The sequence below is a fragment of the Convolutriloba macropyga genome, chromosome 4 (genome assembly GCF_964194025.1).
Source record: "Convolutriloba macropyga chromosome 4, txConMacr16.3, whole genome shotgun sequence".
Taxonomy (NCBI): domain Eukaryota; kingdom Metazoa; phylum Xenacoelomorpha; order Acoela; family Convolutidae; genus Convolutriloba; species Convolutriloba macropyga.
Window position 1 is genome coordinate 65,987,290 of NC_134471.1, and position 23,259 is coordinate 66,010,548.

A 23,259-nucleotide genomic window follows, 5' to 3' on the forward strand; every position below is an offset into this window, starting at 1 on the left:
ATATAAATCATGGGTCCTTAACCCCTGAGAGGGACTTGGCTTTCGAAATAGTAATTAATTTGCAAAGTTTCGAGGTTTATCTTGAGCGTATTTGATAAGTAAACAAAAATAGCGAACTTGAGCGATTTAGTTTGGTGTGAAATCTTATGTAAACAAAAGGGAGATTAGCTTTGCAAAGTGATCAAGTTGTCAGAAATAGTCAGAATCAAACTCCGAGGTCATTAAACGGAAGAAGCCAAGTATGAATACATCAAAAAAAGAATGGAAGGACTTGGCAAAAGCAATGATAATTTAATAAATGAATTCCCCCAAACAGCAAAAATGCATCCTCTAATAGCCATTTTGGTATGATAAGCGCGAGTATTTATTCCCTATAGGTAGCTACAAGTTTGGGGATACTGCTTAGTGTTTTCAGGAAGTGTATAATAGGTATGTTAACAAGGAAAAATTACTGCTAAAAACGGGGAAACAAACAAAAGGTATGCTTTGAAGGATTTGTCGGCCAAAATTATTGTATTTTTCCAACGAAATACATGTTTGTTAGCCTCCAACAGTTACCCAAAGCATGGGGAATACAAATTAAAAACAGAGAGGTAAAGTTGTTGTCACAAACTATACTGGGTGAAAAAACAAAGCAAATTATATGTGAAAGAAAAAGCACTTACCAATATTTTGTCTTTCGAATGGTAGAAAAGAGACTTTTAATCGTTAAAAACTGATACTTTTATGGTGTAATTCAGCAAGTGTTTGGCTTGTGTGCACAACAATCAAACGGGCTTGAATCCATATTAAAATTAAGTAAAATAAAAAGATGATTGAAGGGACACGCATGAAGAAATGAAAAGGAAAATAAAACGATTTGAAAAAGTGTTAGCTTTTTATTGCAATAGTGTTTTGAATCCAAGCCCGGTAACCCCATTTTAGGAGAATTAGTGAGGGTATTATTTCAGTAGTGTTTTGTATTTGCAGGAGATGTATGGTATAGATCTTGGGAATTAATGCAATTAGTTGTTGGAGTTCTTATACCCAAATTTTGTCAGTCAGGTCGAATTTAGAGGGGGATTTTTGGTTAAATCATAGTGTCTAGTTAAAATCAGAGCTCGGAAAAAGTAACACTACTATAATTTCGGTAATTACACATTGGAGGAAATCATTATTGTCAAGAGAAAGCGGTAACTAAAGTATAAGAGTTTCAAAAGGTCTAAACATTTGCAAAAGAGAATTTTTGGTGGAAAAAACGAGTTATGAAGTGAGTTCAATGTTTGAGATGGGACTAATTTTTGCCCTGAAGTGTTCTAGAGAATAGATTGATAAGTCCAGAAGAGCACAATGGCTGTTTGAAGGAATTTCTGATCGAGAGAAACTCAAAAGTTACAAAACCAAGCGTCCGCATTTTCACCACCCCCCCGCAAGTCCTGAAAACCCTACTTCCTCAAGTCCGATCAGCGTGAAATTTTAACTGATCACTCCTAGGACAATTCCATACACATTGAGAAAAAGAACGGGCTTTTTCCGGTACCCGAAACCGCTCTTTTGGCCTCTAAAGTAAACAAAGAGAAAGGCAGAAAGAACTATGTTTTCCCTGATTTTTAAATAATTGACAGATCATTAAAACACAATATTCTCAGAACCACAGGGGAGCAAACGTATTCTTGGGTTAAATCAGGCAGGTTTTAGCATCATGAAAAAGGATAAAACAGAATGCATGTACTTGTATAAGAACTGTTGAACATGAAACATAACTTTTGCGGGATACTGAAAGTAGCAAACCAAGTAAATCACGGAATTCCGGTCATATTGAGCAAACAATTATGTGAGATTAACTGCAGCACGTGACCAAACTTCTACGCCCACTATTGCACTTATACGTTAGGTCAAAATGTTCTAAAAGGAACGACACGTTACATTTTGCTGATAAAAACTGATAAGGTTGAGTACCCTTAAGAACAAGAAAAACCAGCAGACGCGAGAGAGCAAGTCTGAAAGAAAGACTTACGAGGCTGAGAAACAGTGGTTCGTCAGTCAAAACTGAAAGAGAGAGAGAGAGAGCTCAAGTGGAGCAGTTGGTTCTCAGAGTGAGAAAATTTTAGTTGTTTAGTGAGTTCTTTGCGAAAGAACATAGTTACGCAGTTGCAGTGAGTGAAACTGCAACGTTATTCAAAATTGTTAGTTGCGAAGATCATAAGTTTCTGGCCGGTAACATAGCTACTGGGAGGCGGAACTTATTTCAGTTATCGGTGATAAGAAGTAGAGTGACGGATTTGTTGATACTTGCGGAGAGAGTGATTGAATTGGTTTGATTTAGTGTGGATCATTAATTAGTTTTGATAGAAAAATTCCTTTTGATTGTTGAGTTTACTCAATTAACTGTCTCTGGCTATAACATTACTTGTTGCTGGTATTCATATTTTGATTAATAATTCAATTATCCAGAGTGAAGTTTTCAAGCAGCCGAGAGAGCAACTTTTTTGGGGACAACAAAGTACACTCCCTACAACAAGAGGAACCACCAAACAAATCTTTCGGAATCTTGATAGAGTTTTGGGCGCTAGCCAGTCCCCAGCTAGAAGCCTTCTAACGACAAAAATACAAAATTCTACAGTGGCGCTCCTGGGTGGGCTCTCTTGTTAAAAAGGGAGTTATTCAGAAAATTTGAGTGTGAAGAGAGTTCTGGGAGACTTGCAACAAGTGCTCAAAGCTGGCGCCTTTCGACGCAGAAAAAGTCGAGGAACACGCTGAAGATAATTAGAACGATACTACAAGTGTTGTAGAACGGAGGAGATTGAGAGAATTTGAGCAACAGAGACAGACATTACCCGGAGAGGGTTATTTTGGAACACAGTCAGTCATTTTTCTCGGGACGAGGATTCTAACTGAGCGTAGAGCTGGAAGTATCCGAGCAGATAGATTGAGTAGATTACTCAGACAGAGACGAGAAGAAGAACTAAGAAGATTTGCAGCAGAAATTGAATTCACAGAGGAGCATTCAGAGTAGAGTGAAGCATTTTGGAGAACAATGGCAGGATTCGGATTTATAAAACCTTTTCCGTCGCCTGAGTATGAAGTTTGGGAGGATTGGCGTGAGTATTACTTGGATGTTTGTAAAGTGTTCATGTGGACAGAGGAAGAAGTCAAGAGATACTTGCCAGAGAAATTGTGTGATTGGGCACTTGACTCCTTGAATTATTTGCCACACAAATTTTGGAAATCCGATCAACAGTATCGTGCTTGGACTCTTCAAGAAACTTTGTACTTCTTTGATCTGAGACTGTCCAATAACCCACAGTTTTATGAGGATGCGTTTGAGAGATACTTGATAGAGAAAGAGGAATACGAGAAAGCAGCTTTAAAGTATGAAATCGACAGACCAGTTCCTTCAAGTGACGTTGTTGACAGAGAGGAGTTACCGCGCCAAGAGCGGACTCCAAAATCAGACAAAATGAAAGACGTTCAAGTGAAAGCCGATATTATTGTCAAATCAGTGATGTACAAAAGGACAGCAAAGACTTCTTCGACTAAACGTTGGTCTGCCATAAAAGCTGTAGGTTTCGGAGTAAAAGCAGTGCTTGACGAAAAGCCGATTTTCAGAATTGGAAATCAAGACAGGACTATAGAGTTCACTGACAATTCGTCCGGTGTGGAGGATGTTGCTGATTCAAACGTCATTGGTGGCAGTCGAAATTTTGGTTCTGACGGAGAAACGGAGGAGCAGATGACGACAAAGACTAAATCTGAAGATGAACAGTTCAAGAAAATGATGGATCGATGTATTGCACGGTGGGACATTGGTAAAAACATGAAAATTGCAGAAATGAGAAGTGAAACAATCGAGGAAATTAATGACAGTGAGGTGGAGGACGATGCAAATTTAAATGAGGACGATCTTAGCGATGACGACAGCTTTTTCGATAGCGACGATGAAAACAAATTTGAATGCATGGACGACGATGTGGCCTTTCAAAACATCTGTGAGCGGCATATGAACTCTGAGTCGTTTCAGTTGACTACCAAAAACGGATTGACAGTTGGAAAACAGTGCTCTAAAGGGTTGATAGCCTCTGAATACATCACGTCCGGTCGTTGCATGCCGTACTTTGGTAAATGGATAGATGTTGGAGAAACAGCTATGTCACTTTTTAGTTTTGCTCAAAACGGTAGTCCGGACACAGCAACCGAAGTTATATTTCATGAAAATTTGATTGACAAGAGTTCACGACAGGGTAAAGCCAGTATTGGGTCGCAGCACACTGAACACCTTAGTTTGACACGAACTTCATCTGGAGATAAATGTGAGAAATTACAGGCAAATTTTGTAACTTTCCCAACAGACGATGCGCATCGAAAAGCCACCAAAATTTGTAAAAGCACTGCTGCAAAGGAAAGCGCGGATGAATTTTCAGAAGGGAGCAAAGAAGAAAAATCGACTACAGCCGCGAAATCAGGCGGAAATTTTTTCTCCGAGAATTGGAAAGAAAACGCAGTTGATGAAACAGATAAATATGAAAAAGAGGGCTCAAAAAGTTCCGTGACTGCTGTAGGCAGCGGGAATACTATAGAAGAAGAAATAACTAGTTTTGGAATTTCGCTTCAGCTAGTGCCTGCAATTTTTAGAAAGCTGGATAATCAGAGCTTCTATGCAGAAATAGCGGCAGCTGTTGAATCAGTTATTTATGATGTTTGTGACTATTCAACTGCAAAAGAATTAGCAATATCTGACGCTTTCATTAATAGTCAAGTTGATATTGGTGCTGGCTTGGTTGATGTGGTTTGTGGTTTAGTTCAGATGAAGTTGGAAGAGCCAGATCGCAAGAAAAAATGTTCGTTAAACTCGGAGGCTCAGTTACTCCACTCGGATGAGAAAAAGTTGGAACTGAGTTTCTCCTATGCTTCTAATGATGGGACTCCTCAGAACAATCAGTTTGAAAGAAGCGCAGTTGAGCAGTCACTGATGTTGGGGCAAGGCAGTGTTTCTACTGCAGAAGGAATCTTATTCCGAAAATATTCAACTAGCGAATCAGATTGTGAAGTGTTGCACATCCAGAAGGGAGAGTTTGGTGACGATAAGTCAGTTTCACTTTCAAAGGAAATTGATCTGGGACTGAAATTTCAGAAAGATGGAAAAAAGGATTGTCCATTCGATTCTGGAGAGAAGGTAGTGGCAGTACATCTCGAGAGCTCTTATTCGAAGCAAGATAATAAACGGGAGCAGTCCTCGGATTTTGAAGTCAAGAAAGCAGTAAATACTGATCTAAATCAGTTTTCAATGGGCATATTTGGCCAAGAAGAGATAGAACAAAATAGGAGGGAGGTGTCGTATAGTTCTTCTCCGAACTTGTTGAGGGTGAAGGACGATCAGAGAGGTCTGGAACTAGAGTACCCTAAGTTGAGCAAGCTGTTGTTTGGAAAACAAGGAGTCAGTCGGAAGGAGAAGTGGAACAAACTGAAACTGAGGTTTCAATCGTCCAGGGGAGTCTTGCGCAAACGAAAGAAAAAGTCGAAGAATGAGAATGGAGGCGGTCATCCATTCAAGCATCGGAGGAAGAAAGAAGAGTTGACAAAGTTGGTAAAGTTGAACTGTCTTATGTGAGAGCTAATAATTCTGATCTGAAGAGGCTGCTCTTATGATTGGGGGTTATTATGCCATAAATTAAATTGGAAGCTCACATTTGAATCAGCAAATCCGCTGTTAATAATGAAGTGCATATACTCTAAATAACAAAACCATTGGAAAAGGATGGCCAGAATTGCAATGCTCAGAATTAGATTAAGTTTAGACAGAGTTAGAGTTGTTTTCATAAGACTAATTTTGATTGTGAGCTTCTCTTCAGCCACTGTTTTGCTCAAACAATGGGTTGACTGAGTCAATTTTTAATGATCATGCTTATATCTTCTAATTATTATTTAATCAGTAAACGGTGCTCTGGGCAATTTCTAGTTTTCATTTACTTGGAGCTCTATTTAATTGGTTCACACTAACAGATGTTCACTAAGTTTCTGAAAAAAAAATGCTCTGTGCCAAAGAGAGGGTGTGCTGGTACTCAGGGACCAACGAATTTTTATTATTCGGGAGAATAATAGTCTAGAAGGGAGGAGTGTGGAATTGATATAAATCATGGGTCCTTAACCCCTGAGAGGGACTTGGCTTTCGAAATAGTAATTAATTTGCAAAGTTTCGAGGTTTATCTTGAGCGTATTTGATAAGTAAACAAAAATAGCGAACTTGAGCGATTTAGTTTGGTGTGAAATCTTATGTAAACAAAAGGGAGATTAGCTTTGCAAAGTGATCAAGTTGTCAGAAATAGTCAGAATCAAACTCCGAGGTCATTAAACGGAAGAAGCCAAGTATGAATACATCAAAAAAAAGAATGGAAGGACTTGGCAAAAGCAATGATAATTTAATAAATGAATTCCCCCAAACAGCAAAAATGCATCCTCTAATAGCCATTTTGGTATGATAAACGCGAGTATTTATTCCCTATAAGTAGCTACAAGTTTGGGGATACTGCTTAGTGTTTTCAGGAAGTGTATAATAGGTATGTTAACAAGGAAAAATTACTGCTAAAAACGGGGAAACAAACAAAAGGTATGCTTTGAAGGATTTGTCGGCCAAAATTATTGTATTTTTCCAACGAAATACATGTTTGTTAGCCTCCAACAGTTACCCAAAGCATGGGGAATACAAATTAAAAACAGAGAGGTAAAGTTGTTGTCACAAACTATACTGGGTGAAAAAACAAAGCAAATTATATGTGAAAGAAAAAGCACTTACCAATATTTTGTCTTTCGAATGGTAGAAAAGAGACTTTTAATCGTTAAAAACTGATACTTTTATGGTGTAATTCAGCAAGTGTTCGTCTTTTGTGCACAACAATCAAACGGGCTTGAATCCATATTAAAATTAAGTAAAATAAAAAGATGATTGAAGGGAAACGCATGAAGAAATGAAAAGGAAAATAAAACGATTTGAAAAAGTGTTAGCTTTTTATTGCAATAGTGTTTTGAATCCAAGCCCGGTAACCCCATTTTAAGAGAATTAGTGAGGGTATTATTTCGCTAGTGTTTTGTATTTGCAGGAGATGTATGGTATAGATCTTGGGAATTAATGCAATTAGTTGTTGGAGTTCTTATACCCAAATTTTGTCAGTCAGGTCGAATTTAGAGGGGGATTTTTGGTTAAATCATAGTGTCTAGTTAAAATCAGAGCTCGGAAAAAGTAACACTACTATAATTTCGGTAATTACACATTGGAGGAAATCATTATTGTGAAGAGAAAGCGGTAACTAAAGTATAAGAGGTTCAAAAGGTCTAAACATTTGCAAAAGAGAATTTTTGGTGGAAAAAAACGAGTTATGAAGTGAGTTCAATGTTTGAGATGGGACCAATTTTTGCCCTGAAGTGTTCTAGAGAATAGATTGATAAGTCCAGAAGAGCACAATGGCTGTTTGAAGGAATTTCTGATCGAGAGAAACTCAAAAGTTACAAAACCAAGCGTCCGCATTTTCACCACCCCCCCGCAAGTCCTGAAAACCCTACTTCCTCAAGTCCGATCACCATGAAATTTTAACTGATCACTCCTAGGACAATTCCATACACATTGAGAAAAAGAACGGGCTTTTTCCGGTACCCGAAACCGCTCTTTTGGCCTCTAAAGTAAACAAAGAGAAAGGCAGAAAGAACTATGTTTTCCCTGATTTTTAAATAATTGACAGATCATTAAAACACAATATTCTCAGAACCACAGGGGAGCAAACGTATTCTTGGGTTAAATCAGGCAGGTTTTAGCATCATGAAAAAGGATAAAACAGAATGCATGTACTTGTATAAGAACTGTTGAACATGAAACATAACTTTTGCGGGATACTGAAAGTAGCAAACCAAGTAAATCACGGAATTCCGGTCATATTGAGCAAACAATTATGTGAGATTAACTGCAGCACGTGACCAAACTTCTACGCCCACTATTGCACTTATACGTTAGGTCAAAATGTTCTAAAAGGAACGATACGTTACATTTTGCTGATAAAAACTGATAAGGTTGAGTACCCTTAAGAACAAGAAAAACCAGCAGACGCGAGAGAGCAAGTCTGAAAGAAAGACTTACGAGGCTGAGAAACAGTGGTTCGTCAGTCAAAACTGAAAGAGAGAGAGAGAGAGAGAGCTCAAGTGGAGCAGTTGGTTCTCAGAGTGAGAAAATTTTAGTTGTTTAGTGAGTTCTTTGCGAAAGAACATAGTTACGCAGTTGCAGTGAGTGAAACTGCAACGTTATTCAAAATTGTTAGTTGCGAAGATCATAAGTTTCTGGCCGGTAACATAGCTACTGGGAGGCGGAACTTATTTCAGTTATCGGTGATAAGAAGTAGAGTGACGGATTTGTTGATACTTGCGGAGAGAGTGATTGAATTGGTTTGATTTAGTGTGGATCATTAATTAGTTTTGATAGAAAAATTCCTTTTGATTGTTGAGTTTACTCAATTAACTGTCTCTGGCTATAACATTACTTGTTGCTGGTATTCATATTTTGATTAATAATTCAATTATCCAGAGTGAAGTTTTCAAGCAGCCGAGAGAGCAACTTTTTTGGGGACAACAAAGTACACTCCCTACAACAAGAGGAACCACCAAACAAATCTTTCGGAATCTTGATAGAGTTTTGGGCGCTAGCCAGTCCCCAGCTAGAAGCCTTCTAACGACAAAAATACAAAATTCTACACTGACAAACGCGCTATAAATGAAATGAAAAGGTCTCTAAAACGTGAACACTTTACAAATTTAAATGTACCATGTTGTCAGCTTGTTGCAAGTCGTGGCTCTAACTTTTAGCGGTATGAAAGATGTCCAACGGTTAATAAAGCCTGTTTTCCTTCTTTTCGTATAATGTTTTCACACCTTTTCAAACCAAATGACCAATTGTCATATTCTGAAGATCTTTAACAACAAACAAACTTTAATTAATTGGTGGCCTGCGTAATGACGGAAGAATGTATGATTATTCTCGTGTGAGATATAGATATCGAAAATCTTTTTTCCTTTTCCATTTTATAACAACTCTTGTTCTTTTCTATCTATATGTCTGGTATTTGGCCATGAAATTCCAGTTTGCTTGAGTTTGGTAAAAAGTTTTCTACAGACCAGTTTCACATTAGTTAGAAGTTAACACTGATAAAAACGTTTAAGCGATCTACTGATACACATTTAGCAAGAATATAATTTTCATTACGCCGGAGAAGTATATCCAAATCGTCACGGTCAAATTTGCCCGATATGTGTATCGCGTTTTCGTTTTTCCTATGTTAATACATCGAAAATGCAACAATATTTCCAAAGTAAGCTACTTTAGCAAAAACAGGCCAAATAAAAGGGAATAGCGCAAACCGTGTTCGTAAAAGTGTCCAAACTTGAGCTGTGAAATAAAAGTACAAGCTATAAAAGTACAAATGGATCTGCTCCATTTCAATGTCGCTTTTTCGCACGCAACATAACTCGATTTTGCACTATAATCCGCAATTAAGCCTAATTTAATGCGTGTTTTTGAGCATAAAAGTGATTATTAAAGCTTTATCACTACTACTACAAGTACTTATTACAACTTCATTACTACTTATCAAAGGGTTCCTACCAAGTTCATTGAATCTACACAAGTCCCGCATTGACAAACAAAGCATTTTTTAAGTGAGAGAGTTTTCGGAAAGAAATCAGTTTTTGTGGCACTGGAGGTACATCATATATTTCACAAAGCAGATTCGACCAGTGAAAATAGGTTTGGGCAATGAAAATGGATTTGGCCATTGAGAGTATATTCGGCCAGTCCCACATTGAAAAACAAAAGCCTTTTTCGATCGAGGGATTTTCGGGAAAAAATTCAATTTTTGTGGAACTGGGACGTACATTATATTTTTCAAATAAAATGTACACTTCTGCCACAAGAATTAGGCGCATTGTCAAAAGCCGCTTACATTGGACAAAAAAAATAAAAATATATCTATCATATAACTAACATCTCATTTACGATAATTATATAGCAGACTGAGGAGTTTTAAAGGGTGGAAGGAAAAAATTAGTGTTTAGGTTTCACGAGTTAAAACTGAGATCTTAACTCTTCTCAGAAGCAAATTAATTGCCAGTTTGAAAACTTTCAATTTTTTTATTAACTGTAAAAAATTTGTTTAGAAACATATTGTCAAAAAATTTGTTTGACCACTTATCTGAGGTCTTATTTGACGCACCAACGTTGGAAGAATTGCTCTAAAACTATTTATTTGCAGTCTGATTCCGTCGGGCTCGGGAAAGTGACAGTAGGGGTGTTAGGGCAAAGACTGAGGGGAAAAAATCACTATGAGGATTTAAATGACCTCATTGGACGTTATTATATACAACTTTTAAGATTTAAACATGAAAAAAGACACCAATTTTGATACACTTACCATTTGACGTTTAGTGTCAAATTGACGCCAAACCAGTTGAGTTCAGCTGCCTGAAATTGTCAAATTCAGTACAAGCAAAACGTAAGAAGTCGAGAGGGTAAAAGTTGTTCCAAAAATCAAACGTCTCAAGCAATAAATTTGCATAAAAAGGACACATGTCTGCAATAATTGCTTAATTAGAGTGATTAATAACTCTTTGTCAGCTTTTGAGATTGAAAGAACAAAAAATCCAATTGATTTTTTGTAAGTAATTTGAACAGCATTAATAAATTTAGTTTGATAATCTGGTCATTAATGGGAAACAGTTTCAAAAATTAGTGTTTAGGTTTCACGAGTTAAAACTGAGATCTTAACTCTTCTCAGAAGCAAATTAATTGCCCGTTTGAAAACTTTCAATTTTTTTATTAACTATAAAAAATTTGTTTAGAAACATATTTGCAAAAAAATTTGTTTGAATACTTATCTGAGATCTTATTTGACGCACTAAGGTTGGAAGAATTGCTCTAAAACTATTTATTTGCAGTCTGATTCCGTCGGGCTCGGGAAAGTGACAGTAGGGGTGGTAGGGCAAAGCCTGAGGGGAAAAAATCCCTATGAGGATTTAAATGACCTCATTGGATGTTATTATATACAACTTTTAAGATTTAAACATGAAAAAAGACACCAATTTTGGTACACTTATCATTTGACGTTTAGTGTCAAATTGACGCCAAACCAGTTGAGTTCAGCTGCCTGAAATTGTCAAATTCAGTACAAGCAAAACGTAAGAAGTCGAGAGGGTAAAAGTTGTTCCAAAAATCAAACGTCTCAAGCAATAACTTTGCATAAAAAGGACACATGTCTGCAATAATTGCTTAAATGGAGTAATTAATAACTCTTTGTCAGCTTTTGAGAATGAAAGAACAAAAAAACCAATTGATTTTTTGTAAGCAATTTGAACAGCATTAATAAATTTAGTTTGATAATCTGGTCATTAATGGGAAACAGTTTCAAAAATGTGTGTGACTAATCTAGGTCACAAGGTTCCTTTTGATTAGACATAACTGACAAAAAGCAGCAACACGTTCAGCAATAAATATTCCCACAATAATTTGAAATCGATGCAAAAATAAATAATTGCTCTCAATTCCTAATCAGCAACAGACTCTTTCAAACTTTTACATCATCAGAACTGTGCTCAGCATCAGAACTCTACTGTTGTTGGGTTGACGTAAAAAAAACGTAGAAAGGCATCGTATTATCTTTCTTTGAAATTTGCGACAAAATTTCAATAAACTTCAATTTTCTGTTGTAATGTTAAAAATATAAGTTATTTGTAAATATTTACACTGCCGGACAAACATCGATTGTATAGTCGCTGATGCTGATAGGCCTCGGAATTCAGTGTTTCTTTCTTTATAATTTATCACAGAAATGATCAATATTTTACAATTTAAAACCAGGTTCAATTTTGTTGACTGAAGAATTTCGTCATGTTCGCGTTATAAACCGTTTCACATCATATAGAAAAGGAAAATAACAGTTTCGATGACAAAAAGTGAAAAAAAATGAAAATTCCTACGGCCAAATTAGAAAGTGGTCAAAATCAAACTCCTATTTTTGTTTGGAATCTATAGATTTTTCTGCAAGGTAAGAGAATGGATGTTAACATTGTGTGTTTTTGTGTAAATGTATTGCAATTCGCATATAAGTTGAGTTAATATCTCACAGATTGTCGTGATACCATAATTGACTGATCAGCACCTCTCACGTCATAATGTGAAGTCAAAACATGACTGTAGCACTCGTCCAAGTCTGGCTCAGGGGCTGCCCTGGCTGCTTCTTGGGCTGCTTCCACAACATTCCTGGCCTCTTCGCTTAAGCTTGTGATTTCCTCTTCAGCCAGGAGTCCGTTATCAATGGCCCTTTCCTTCAGGGCTTGAAGAGGATCTCGAACTTGCAGCACGTGATTCGTTCGATACGTTTGTGGGTTGATCTTCCATAAAGGGAGGCTAACACTACAAAATCAACAAAGGTCAATAATAAGGATAACAAAAACATGAATAGCCAAAAACTATAATCTACAGGCACTTAAAACGATCTAGATCGAAGTGCCTCTGCGTCAGCACAGTTAATTAGTTACACATAATTTGACAACGAACAAATTGTTTCGAATTTCTGATTCCAAACAAATTTTACGTCATCAATGTATGGTTTTCAACTCTAGAAGCCAAACACGACACTCTGGTGATATTCCCTCCGACGGTGTTTTACAATGCTAAGGTAGACCCTTGTTAGTCTCTGTTTACAGCCTTAAAGTATCAAGAGTTAGGGCTACTTATTTCTGCGCGCAAAGTAGCTTTACCTAGTTCTCTCAGACTAACCGACTCTGTAAAACAATCAAATTTTACAGTTTATAATACACATAACACCGGAGTCAAGATGTGAGATTTACACATAGTGTAGATATCCACTAGACTAGACAGACTAAAGTAAGGCGTGCAAGCGCTATATAAAATAGAATAGAGTCTTTTCAGTCTCTGATTGGCTAAAGGCGTACAATAATTATTTCATCTTTTACATCCATCCTGGATTAAGAGTTTTTTCCGATTATGTAGAATGGAGCTGAAATACGCTGAATGTGTCATCTTTTTCGGCTGGTGGATTTGATGACTAGTGTCGTTGTCTGAGGTCCGTGCCTAGTGATTTGTGTGACTACAGTTGTCAGTGAGTGGTTCGCATCCTGTCGGTCGCAGAGCCAGTTCGGATTCCAGTTACAGGGTATGCTGGCCAGTGACGTAAATATTGTTGTAGTATCCAACTGTCTCCAGTGAGTGTAGTCTGGATCTAATCTCATCTGGTTGGAAAGTTGTAGTCTGTAGTCTCTGCCGGTGGTACAAAGAGATTTAATTTCTGGTGTTAAGTTCTGGTCCAAGTTTAAGTTCTGGTCCAATTCTGGCTCAGGGGCTGCCCTGGCTGCTTCTTGGGCTGCTTCCACAACATTCCTGGCCTCTTCGCTTAAGCTTGTGATTTCCTCTTCAGCCAGGAGTCCGTTATCAATGGCCCTTTCCTTCAGGGCTTGAAGAGGATCTCGAACTTGCAGTACGTGATTCGTTCGATACGTTTGTGGGTTGATCTTCCATAAAGGGAGGCTAACACTACAAAATCAACAAAGGTCAATAATAAGGATAACAAAAACATGAATAGCAAAAAACTATAATCTACAGGCACTTAAAACGATCTAGATCGAAGTGCCTCTGCGTCAGCACAATTAATTAGTTACACATAATTTGACAACGAACAAATTGTTTCGAATTTCTGATTCCAAACAAATTTTACGTCATCAATGTATGGTTGTCAACTCTAGAAGCCAAACACGACACTCTGGTGATATTCCCTCCGACGGTGTTTTACAATGCTAATGTAGACCCTTGTTAGTCTCTGTTTACAGCCTTAAAGTATCAAGAGTTAGGGCTACTTATTTCTGCGCGCAAAGTAGCTTTACCTAGTTCTCTCAGACTAACCGACTCTGTAAAACAATCAAATTTTACAGTTTATAATACACATAACACCGGAGTCAAGATGTGAGATTTACACATAGTGTAGATATCCGCTAGACTAGACAGACTAAAGTAAGGCGTGCAAGCGCTATAAAAAATAGAATAGAGTCTTTTCAGTCTGTGATTGGCTAAAGGCGTACAATAATTATTTCATCTTTTACATCCATCCTGGATTAAGAGTTTTTTCCGATTATGTAGAATGGAGCTGAAATACGCTGAATGTGTCATCTTTTTCGGCTGGTGGATTTGACGACTAGTGTCGTTGTCTGAGGTCCGTGCCTAGTGATTTGTGTGACTACAGTTGTCAGTGAGTGGTTCGCATCCTGTCGGTCGCAGAGCCAGTTCGGATGCCAGTTACAGGGTATGCTGGCCAGTGACGTAAATCTTGTTGTAGTATCCAACTGTCTCCAGTGAGTGTAGTCTGGATCTAATCTCATCTGGGTGGAAAGTTGTAGTCTGTAGTCTCTGCCGGTGGTACAAAGAGATTTAATTTCTGGTGTTATTCCCTCCGACATTGTTTTACAATGCTAATACAGACCTTTTCTAGTCTCCTTTTGCAGCCTTAAAGTATAAAGAGATATGGCTATTTTTTTGCGCGCGAAGCAGACTTACTTAGTTCTCTCAGACTGACCGACTCGGTAGAACACTGAAGATAAAGTTCGATTATTGAAGTGTATAAAATACACAAGACGGAAGTCAAAATAGGAGATATACTCATAGTGTAGGAGATAAGCTCATAATCGACTAGATTGACTAAGTCAGGCGTGCTAGCGCTATATAAAAGAGAATAGAGTCTTCTCGGTGTCTGATTGGCTAAAGATGTACATTCTGTATTTCATCTGCTACAATGCGCTTTACAATCCAAAACTTTCATGAGAGACAATATTTGGAAACAAAAACTACGACTGGTAATGAGGCGTGGTATGACAATTTGGGAATAGTTTCAAATATTTTTTCATTTTCAATATCTGCCTCTTTTCAAATCTTTCAAATTTCTACAAAAATTCAACGAGAGAATCTCAAACATTTTACGCTGCTAACCGATATGCTTTCATCTCCATAACCAGAGGACCATTTCCAGATCTGCAATACTCCAGTGCAAATTTTCCAGCTTCTCTTACTGACACCACGTCCGTACTATCCACAAGGATACCCGGAATATAGTCACCCCTCTTGTAGTACTCAGTAGAGGCACTGGACCCAACAAAAAATTCCCATTCCGGTCGTTCTGGCAAACAAAAATGCAGGGTAGCTTCCAAAGCGCCGCAATATTGTATGTCTCGAATATCTGGCCCTGATTTGCAGCACTATCACCATATAAAGCAAGACACACCCCGTTGTCCTGATTGTATTTATGTGCGAAGGCAATCCCCCCACCTAGGGGTACCTGAGCTCCTACACTCCCATTACCTTGGTAAAAGTTGGGCGCATACGTATGCACAGATCCTCCTTTACCACCAGCACACCCCGTTTTACGCCCGGAAAGTTCTGACAAAACCCCCTCAGCGCTCACTCCCATAAGGTACGTCCAGCCGTGAGCTCCATATGGTGTAATTACGCTATCTTGGGGTTTCATAGCTGCTCTGAGTCCCACACAAATTGCTTCCTTGCCTGAATTCAAATACCGGAGACCTCGAACAACTTTGTCTGTGTACATTTCGGTTGCATGATATTCCATCCAACGAACTATAGCCATGTTCAAAAACATATCGCGAGCTTCGTCCGCAGTTAAAGTCGCGGTGGTTGGAATAGTTGTTTCCAGTTTGTGGTATTTGTATTTTGACAATTCAATTTGAGCTGAAGTAGCCGACATTGGCGCGCGACTCGGTCGCATTAATCTCATTACTGTCCTTTGCAACATTTTCTACATCTGGAATCATATCCATTTAAAAAATCCAAATATTTATACCAATAAACAAAAAATCAACCCGATCCTGCTAATATAAAAGTTGCAATTTTTACAGTGATTTGAAAAGCAACTTTCAAATGACTAATCGTTACCATTAACAAAAAATCATTAAAGTTGTTTATAATTACACAAGAAGTTAAAATTTCAAGATAACTTTTAATCTTCAAAGGTGTATCAACTTTTCAATTATAGTCATTCACAGCTTTCAATATGTCAAAATAAGACTCAAACTTAACTCGAGGCTTGTTCAAAGTCTCGCCTCTGTTAATTTCTTGCTCTTAAAGCCATTTCCATTTTTTTGTCCATTTAAAAAAAGTATTTTTGTTGATCCCTTCACACCACCAGGTACCGCGACGTTATGCAATGCAGCCAGTTCTTGGTGATAACTAGACAATGTTTGTGCTAACTCCGATTGGTCGGGTTTTAGCCCATTCAGGTCAGTTAAGACCAGTACCTATTCTGCCGTTTTCGTTTTTGTCAATGCCTAAAACATTAAATTGAATTTTAAACAGTTTTTTTTATCTCACATGAAGTTGCTCCATATTTTTTCCGCTTTCCATTTTATTTTTCTGTAAATGAAGACACCCCACATCCCAATATTGAAGGACTTCGAGCAATTTTTCTAAAGCAGGAAGCTATGAGGACATATTATACTTTTACAAGGTCGGAGTTTGCGCGGAGGAGAGAAAATTCCAATCATCTTTACTCAGGACATAACCACTATCAGTTTCTCTATATTGTTTAATAATAAACTAGCAAAACCAACTTCTTAAAACTCATTTTTAAATTAATCATTTTCTAAATTTCTTCAACTTGATTGTCCTGATTTTCTCTGTTTCAAAGCAGGACACAATACTGCTTCAGAAAGCTCAAATGGCCTGCCTTTTCTCAGCAAATACTGATTTCGATTAAAAACAAGAAAAAAAATTCAACGTAAAAGTTACCTAGAATAATATAATCAGGCAGAGAATCACGTAGAAAACATCAGAAGTAGAAAATAAATGTGACTCAAAGTTAGCTCAAAACTACAATAGAGTCTCATAACTCACAAAAATTGCCAAAAATGCTGCCGAACGTAAAAAAGAAAACATTGCAAACAATTGAACCTAAAGAACTGCTTCGAAAGTTTCGCAGTTAAACAACAAATTCTACTTTCTTAGCAAAAATTCGTCCATAGATATTTTTCTCGTTCTCTCTAACAAGGAGCAGAAAGTCACACTTTTTGTCTAAACAACACTTTTCAGAAAATTGACAAAATTTTTCTAGCATGAGACTTTTACTTACAACTTTACAAGGAAAACCTCAAAAACAGACAAGAGAAAAAATGACTACATTTAGTTATTCAATTCTCTTTAAAATTTTTTTGTAAAAGTGTGTGAAAAAAGAATGAAAAAGCCAGAGTGGAAGCCAGGATAATTGTTCCGCAAATGTCGCATGCGAAAAAAAATATATACTTTAAAAAAGTGTACGCTTTTTTGTCGTATACGCTTGTTTTTTGTCGCACGGGAAAAAAATATACGCTTTATATACTTTTTTGTTCTCTCTTGAACATGCGAAATGAACAGAAAACCACCTTTTTTCCCTGCTCAGCAGTTTTTCTTAGCAATTTGACCCAAACACCTCGTTTCCACGTCCGAGCTTGACTTTTTGCATCCCATTTCAAAAACAGTCAATATAACGATCAGAAAAACCGCTAGAAACCTACAACACTTCGAGATGCAAAAAAAACAAGTTTAAGCAATAGCGAAAACTTTTGCTAAAAGCGTAAAACTTTTAGCTCAAGCCCCTTCTGTTTATAAATATAAAGCAGAAGTGCTACTCAATGGTGTTCTTCCATGAAAAAATTGGCCTGGAACAGCCAAAAGAAGAACCATATTAAAAGCATCCTAAAAATGTTTTTTTTTCTGCAATATTTCACCAACCTAGCATACAACGTGGTAACAAATTAGATTTCAGTGAATAAAATCATCCTATGAACTTTTTCTCAAGTATTTTGCAAGTAATTTTGAAATATTTTCGCCGCTTACTGTTTTTGTGGCCCTGTGATTTTCGGAAGGACGTCCTTTATTTTCTCAACAAAACAGTTTTTGCGGTATATACCCTTCTTTAACAAAAAACTCGGATAAATGCTTAAAAACCAAAATTCTCAAAGATAAATTTTTTTCAACCAAATTGTTTGCTTTCTTGACTGAATACAGTTTATAGGTTGCAGGTTCACACAGTTCATTAAGTGTTTGCTTGAAAATTGAATCCTTCACTCTCAGGTATTTTTTGAAAGCTGAATTCTATATCCAACTAGAACCACTCAATAACAAGCGTTTTGGTTTGGATTTTTGATTAGTTTGATTTTTGTAGAGATCCAAAAATCTCATTTTTTCTAGATGTTCTCTATCACATCTAGTATTGTGATAGATCTGCTCAAAACAAGAAATTGAGCTTCCATATTTTGTACAAATTTGCAAAAAGCATCGAAATGGTTCTAAAACACGGGGAAGTATAAAATTTTCTCAAAATGATTGGTGTTCAATTTTTTTTGTTCCTACCCTTCTTAAGGGGGGAGGACTTATATACTCAAATGGGTTTCTCCTTGTTCAGAGAATTTTGACCGATCAATTTGTTCATCTTAGAGAGTTGTGAGTGGTATCTTTAAAAAGCCTGTCCGGCGCAGAATATGGAATTGAAAGTTTTTTTTTTAAATTTCGTTTTCTAGAGCGTGTTAGCTTGATATAAATTTTTGTGAATATTAGACCGATTTGCGTTTTTTCACTTACACTTTCCGCAATTTTCTCCTAAAATTTCGTCAATTTGTTGAAGTTTGTAAAAATTCTTAACAATAGTACTGTTGATTTTAGTTTTTATTCTGTTAAAGAAGTGTTGTTGACTTTTTTGATTTAACTTTTTTTGGCTAAAAGTTGGCTAAATGTTCCAAAATTCAGCCTTTTTCATCAAAAATTGCCCGCAATAATTTCCTTCAGTCCACTTTGATTAATTTTTCCGGAAGTACACACCCAAAATAACTAAGAGGGGAGCTAGTCCTACTTTCACTTTCATTGAGAGTAGTCTGGAATTAAAATTCTAGCGTTTTTTGCGAACTTTACTCAATGATTATCACAAACGCAGCTTATACTCTTGAGCTTTAATTAACAAATTATCTAAATCTATAACATTCGAAACAAGTGTTCTTAATGGACTAACACCAAAAGCAAGGCTGGTTTTAGTCTAATATTAGACTGTTACGATCCAGAAAAATTTCGGATTTTAATCAGTCGGTCTAGTATGTACCTAGTTTCTGTACTCGAAAGATTATGGTCGTTTTTATTTTTAAAAATGTTTACCTTTTAAATATTTGACTCTTAATTTGGCCAACTTTTAGCTTAGTCTTAAAAAGTTCAACTTTTTTGAATTAAAATTTAACTTTTTTTGCAGTTTTACGCGTAAGGTTATTGTGTTCTGGCTTTGATACTACTAGATTTCACAGTTTTTTTTACGCGTGGGCGCATTTTTTATGGTTTTGTCACAATATCACATTATGAACAGTTGACATATTAAATTATTGGCGTTCACAATAAGGCACAATTCGACATATAGTGATCTTAAAGGCATAGATTACGGTTTTAAAGGCTTCGGCGCCCCTTTCTCGAAGAAATTTAATAATTTTTTCACAATTGTCTTTACTTGCCGTTTTTTTCTTTGTCTTTATAGTCGTTTGAAATTTCCTGAAAAATGACAAGTCTCATTGACTTTTTGTGGAGGAATAAATGAGACTGTATTCTGATTTGAGTAGATAAGTTACGACTTCATGATTTGGAAAAAAATGTCGTAAAATTAAAATCTTTTTAAACTTCGCGTGGTTTTTTTTGTCTATTCAATACCTAGTCACGTTAATTACAGGTCACTTATGAAGTTATTGTCACGGAGGAAGACGCAACGTTACAAAATTTAATCTTTTTAGATATTTTGTTATTAATTTACTGGCTTTGACACAGGTTTTTCGCAAAATAAATAGAATAGTTTTTGATTTTTGTCTATTTTTGACGTTCTTTTTGTAGACGTAACACATATTCTAAGTAATTACAGTTCTCAAGCTCTTCCTTTGGACTATTGATTGAAATTAATTAATTGTTTCATTTTGCAGCTAATGGCTTTCGATATTTTAAAACTATTTAATTTCGAAAAAAAATGTATTACTAAGTTTTGATGATTTTCTCTTTTTTCCAATTCTCAATAATGAGAGGTTGTATACTTCCAAATGTCCATTATAAATATTAAATATTATTATTAAATATATTATTAAATGTTCGAGGAAGGTAATGGTTTTCATTACTTTGAAACTAATTGTTTTTTAAAATATCAGCCAAATTTTTACATTTGCAGTTTTTTTCTTTTTCTAAGTGTTGCCGAGTCTTATTATGTAGTGATTCCATATATTTTCTAATGAAGTACAAGTTATTTTGTTTAGTTTCAGTTTTATCTGACGCTATTTTGAGCTCTTAATATGTTTTCTTTTTTATGAAGATGGACAGAAAGTTTTGGGTGTAATTAATGTGTTACTGTTGTTTGATTTTGTTGCTCATCTTGACTTGCTTTCTTAATAATGGCTGATCTCATCAGTCTAAGGCGTCGTTTTTTACTCCACTGAATTATTTGCGTTGGAGGCGATCTTTTTCATACACATTTTTTTTTTTTTGAAAAATACTTGAAATTTTGGGGGTCTTCTATCTGTTCCTCATTGGTAGACATTTATGCCAGAATTGCGGATGAGCGGGGTCGGAACTTTAAGCGCGAACGCCCATATTACCGAGCCTCCTTGTTCACCTTGTACCCAAATCAAGAACGTTCCTCTGGCCGCTCAACAAATTGAAATGCGACCGTTTTGAGAGCAGTTTGAAATTAGGCATTAAATGATTCTATCTGGCTTCTTCTGTCGAATAGAGAAATTGTATTCAAAATTAAGGTTCTTGAGACACGAATTGCACATACTCTAGAGCAAATAGGACAAGCTGACATCAAGACAACGAGAATAAGGGGAACATGTCACGCAACATATCAGCTATTAAAAAGCTAAGTGTCAAACATGGAAAAAAAATGGCTGGTCTTCAGTTTTTCGTAAATTAGACATTGCAAAATAACTCATTTTCATGACCGAAAATCTTACCGGACTTTTGTCAAAAGGAAGACTTTTGTCAGTCGGAACACAATCGTAACCAATCCATTTCACCGCACTTCGATTAAACTGTCATCAATTTCTTCGCGAGTAGGTGGTCGGAAATTCACGGCTTCAATTGATAGCAAGTTTTCATTGGGCAGAAACTCGATTGGGGTAAGCCGACCACAAAATTCACATCATTTGGCACGATTATCAACAAAATCAGATAGTTGTCTAGATGTACGGAATCTTTGTCTTAGTTGCATCAAGCGCCCCTTAGTCCGAGCCTTTTCTGATAAATAACTTGAGATCAATTCCTTCTAGCGCACAACAGTGTTCACGCCATCAAGCTAATACATCCAATTCTTTGTTTGAGATCCTAAGATATTGCATGCAACTCATAAAAAAATGAACTCAGTTGCCGCTAATAATTGAATATTTAATCAACAACCAGCCTAATAATTTTGCATTCCAATACGCAGGTAGTTTGCAAGTATTTTGCTTACCTTCAAACGGTGCAGGTAAATTAATCTATACATTTTATAGAGTGAAAGTTCTCTAGCATTTCTAGAATGCTTACTACTTCAAAGTAATCTCCTGTACCAGTTTAAAATTTCACTCATCAAACAGATGTTCTATGCACAGCAGAGACAATCGACAATCATCATTGAGATCTCTCGAATGTTCGTGATTCGTTTGAACCCAGCACTCCATTATCAGCGACAAATAATTTTTTTAACGGAAAAGGCGGCGGAGCTCGTTAGAAAGCTCGAAAAAAGTCTCAACTTCTGCTAATCATAAACTAGCTTACAAGCTTTAATGATTTTTACCTGAAGTGAGTGAATGTAATTATCACCCAAACGTTGCAGTAATTCGTGGTTACATTAACAAAGTTGAGTCAACATTTTTTAATAATTTTAAGTCAGCACTAAAGATATTTGACGAGTAGGAATTAAGCAAATGTTTATGAATTTATCACTTCATGGCCACAAGAAAAAGCCTATTGCATGCATGTTGTGTAGTTTATCACAACAGTTATCAGTGTACCATCGCCAAATCATTGTTCTAACAAGTTTGCTAATTTCAGTTTCGTATAGTTCACAAACGTAGCTTTTGAAGAACTTGCACTTAAAATAAATTAATTACTTAGCTAGCCGTCTCATGCTTAAAACAGTAAATAGTTGAATCGAAAGCACCAAAAACCGGCAACGACTAAAACTTAAGTCATTGATTGTGGGCAATATTACTCAAAATGCGCTCACTTAATTACCAGCGTCGAGGTTCGGCTGTGAATTGTCGTAAGAAATGCGCGTGAAATTAAGGTGAAAAAATTAATTCTCACTGCGTTTTTCTTACATCTTTTGCGATGAATGCGGTGAATGGCGTTGAATTATTTATTTTCACCTAATTCAACGGATTCTTACAAAGAAGAAACTTCCGTACACGGGATCGACCCTCTCACCTCATGCGTGTCTAAAACTTCTTATTCCAGTGCGCCACCTGTCACTTACTTCTTTGATATTTCTATTGAAATTAAATCAGACTCATTAATCGTTGAAAACAAGTGCGGTAATTTTTGTGGTGATTTTTGTAAGAATTGCGGTAAAATGTGGTGAATTAATTTTTTTGTGTGACCGCATTCGCCGCATTTACCGGCGTGACAGCATTCGCCGCAATCAGATTAAATAATCGTTGGAAAACAAATGCGGTGAATTTTACGGTCATTTTTTTAAGAATTGCGGTAAAATGTGGTGAGTTATTTTTTTGTGACCGCATGCGCCGCATTCACCGCATTTCATGCTTTAATTTGCCACAAATGTGGATGCGGTAAATGTCGATGCAGTTATATTAAACTGACTATTCATATTTAACTTTTCTAACACTCGATTAGAGTACCGTTCTATTTATAAGTTCTACTGTTAACATGCCGTAATATGCATCAAAATGTAAAACAAACTAACAAAACATATATGCTTTAACGGAGACAGAAAACTAAATTACTTTTTAAGAGAAAGATTTTCTTAACGTGCCTGCAAAGACGAGTCTGTCTAAGAAATAGCCCAAACTTGAGTCCCAAAGCATTTCATCACAGAACCAGCACACAAAAAACTCAATTCAGCTCTGAAACATTGCATCTTCAGAATATTTTAAGTTTTCTTATGTGCATTTCTTCAACATTATGATCATATTGAGGTCATAGAGTTCACCCAGGCTAAATCTATCCTGTATAGTCTGAAAACTTCT

General features: G+C 36.5%; 1 protein-coding gene and 1 pseudogene across 1 annotated transcript in view; one reads left to right on the forward strand and one right to left on the reverse strand.

The window, feature by feature from the left end:
• Positions 1-23,259, forward strand: part of LOC142338137 (uncharacterized) — a 244,331-nt gene that overhangs the window by 98,172 nt on the left and 122,900 nt on the right. The gene's annotated exons all lie outside the window — the stretch shown is intronic.
• LOC142337838 (pyruvate dehydrogenase E1 component subunit alpha, mitochondrial-like) lies at positions 11,611-22,027 on the reverse strand (annotated as a pseudogene).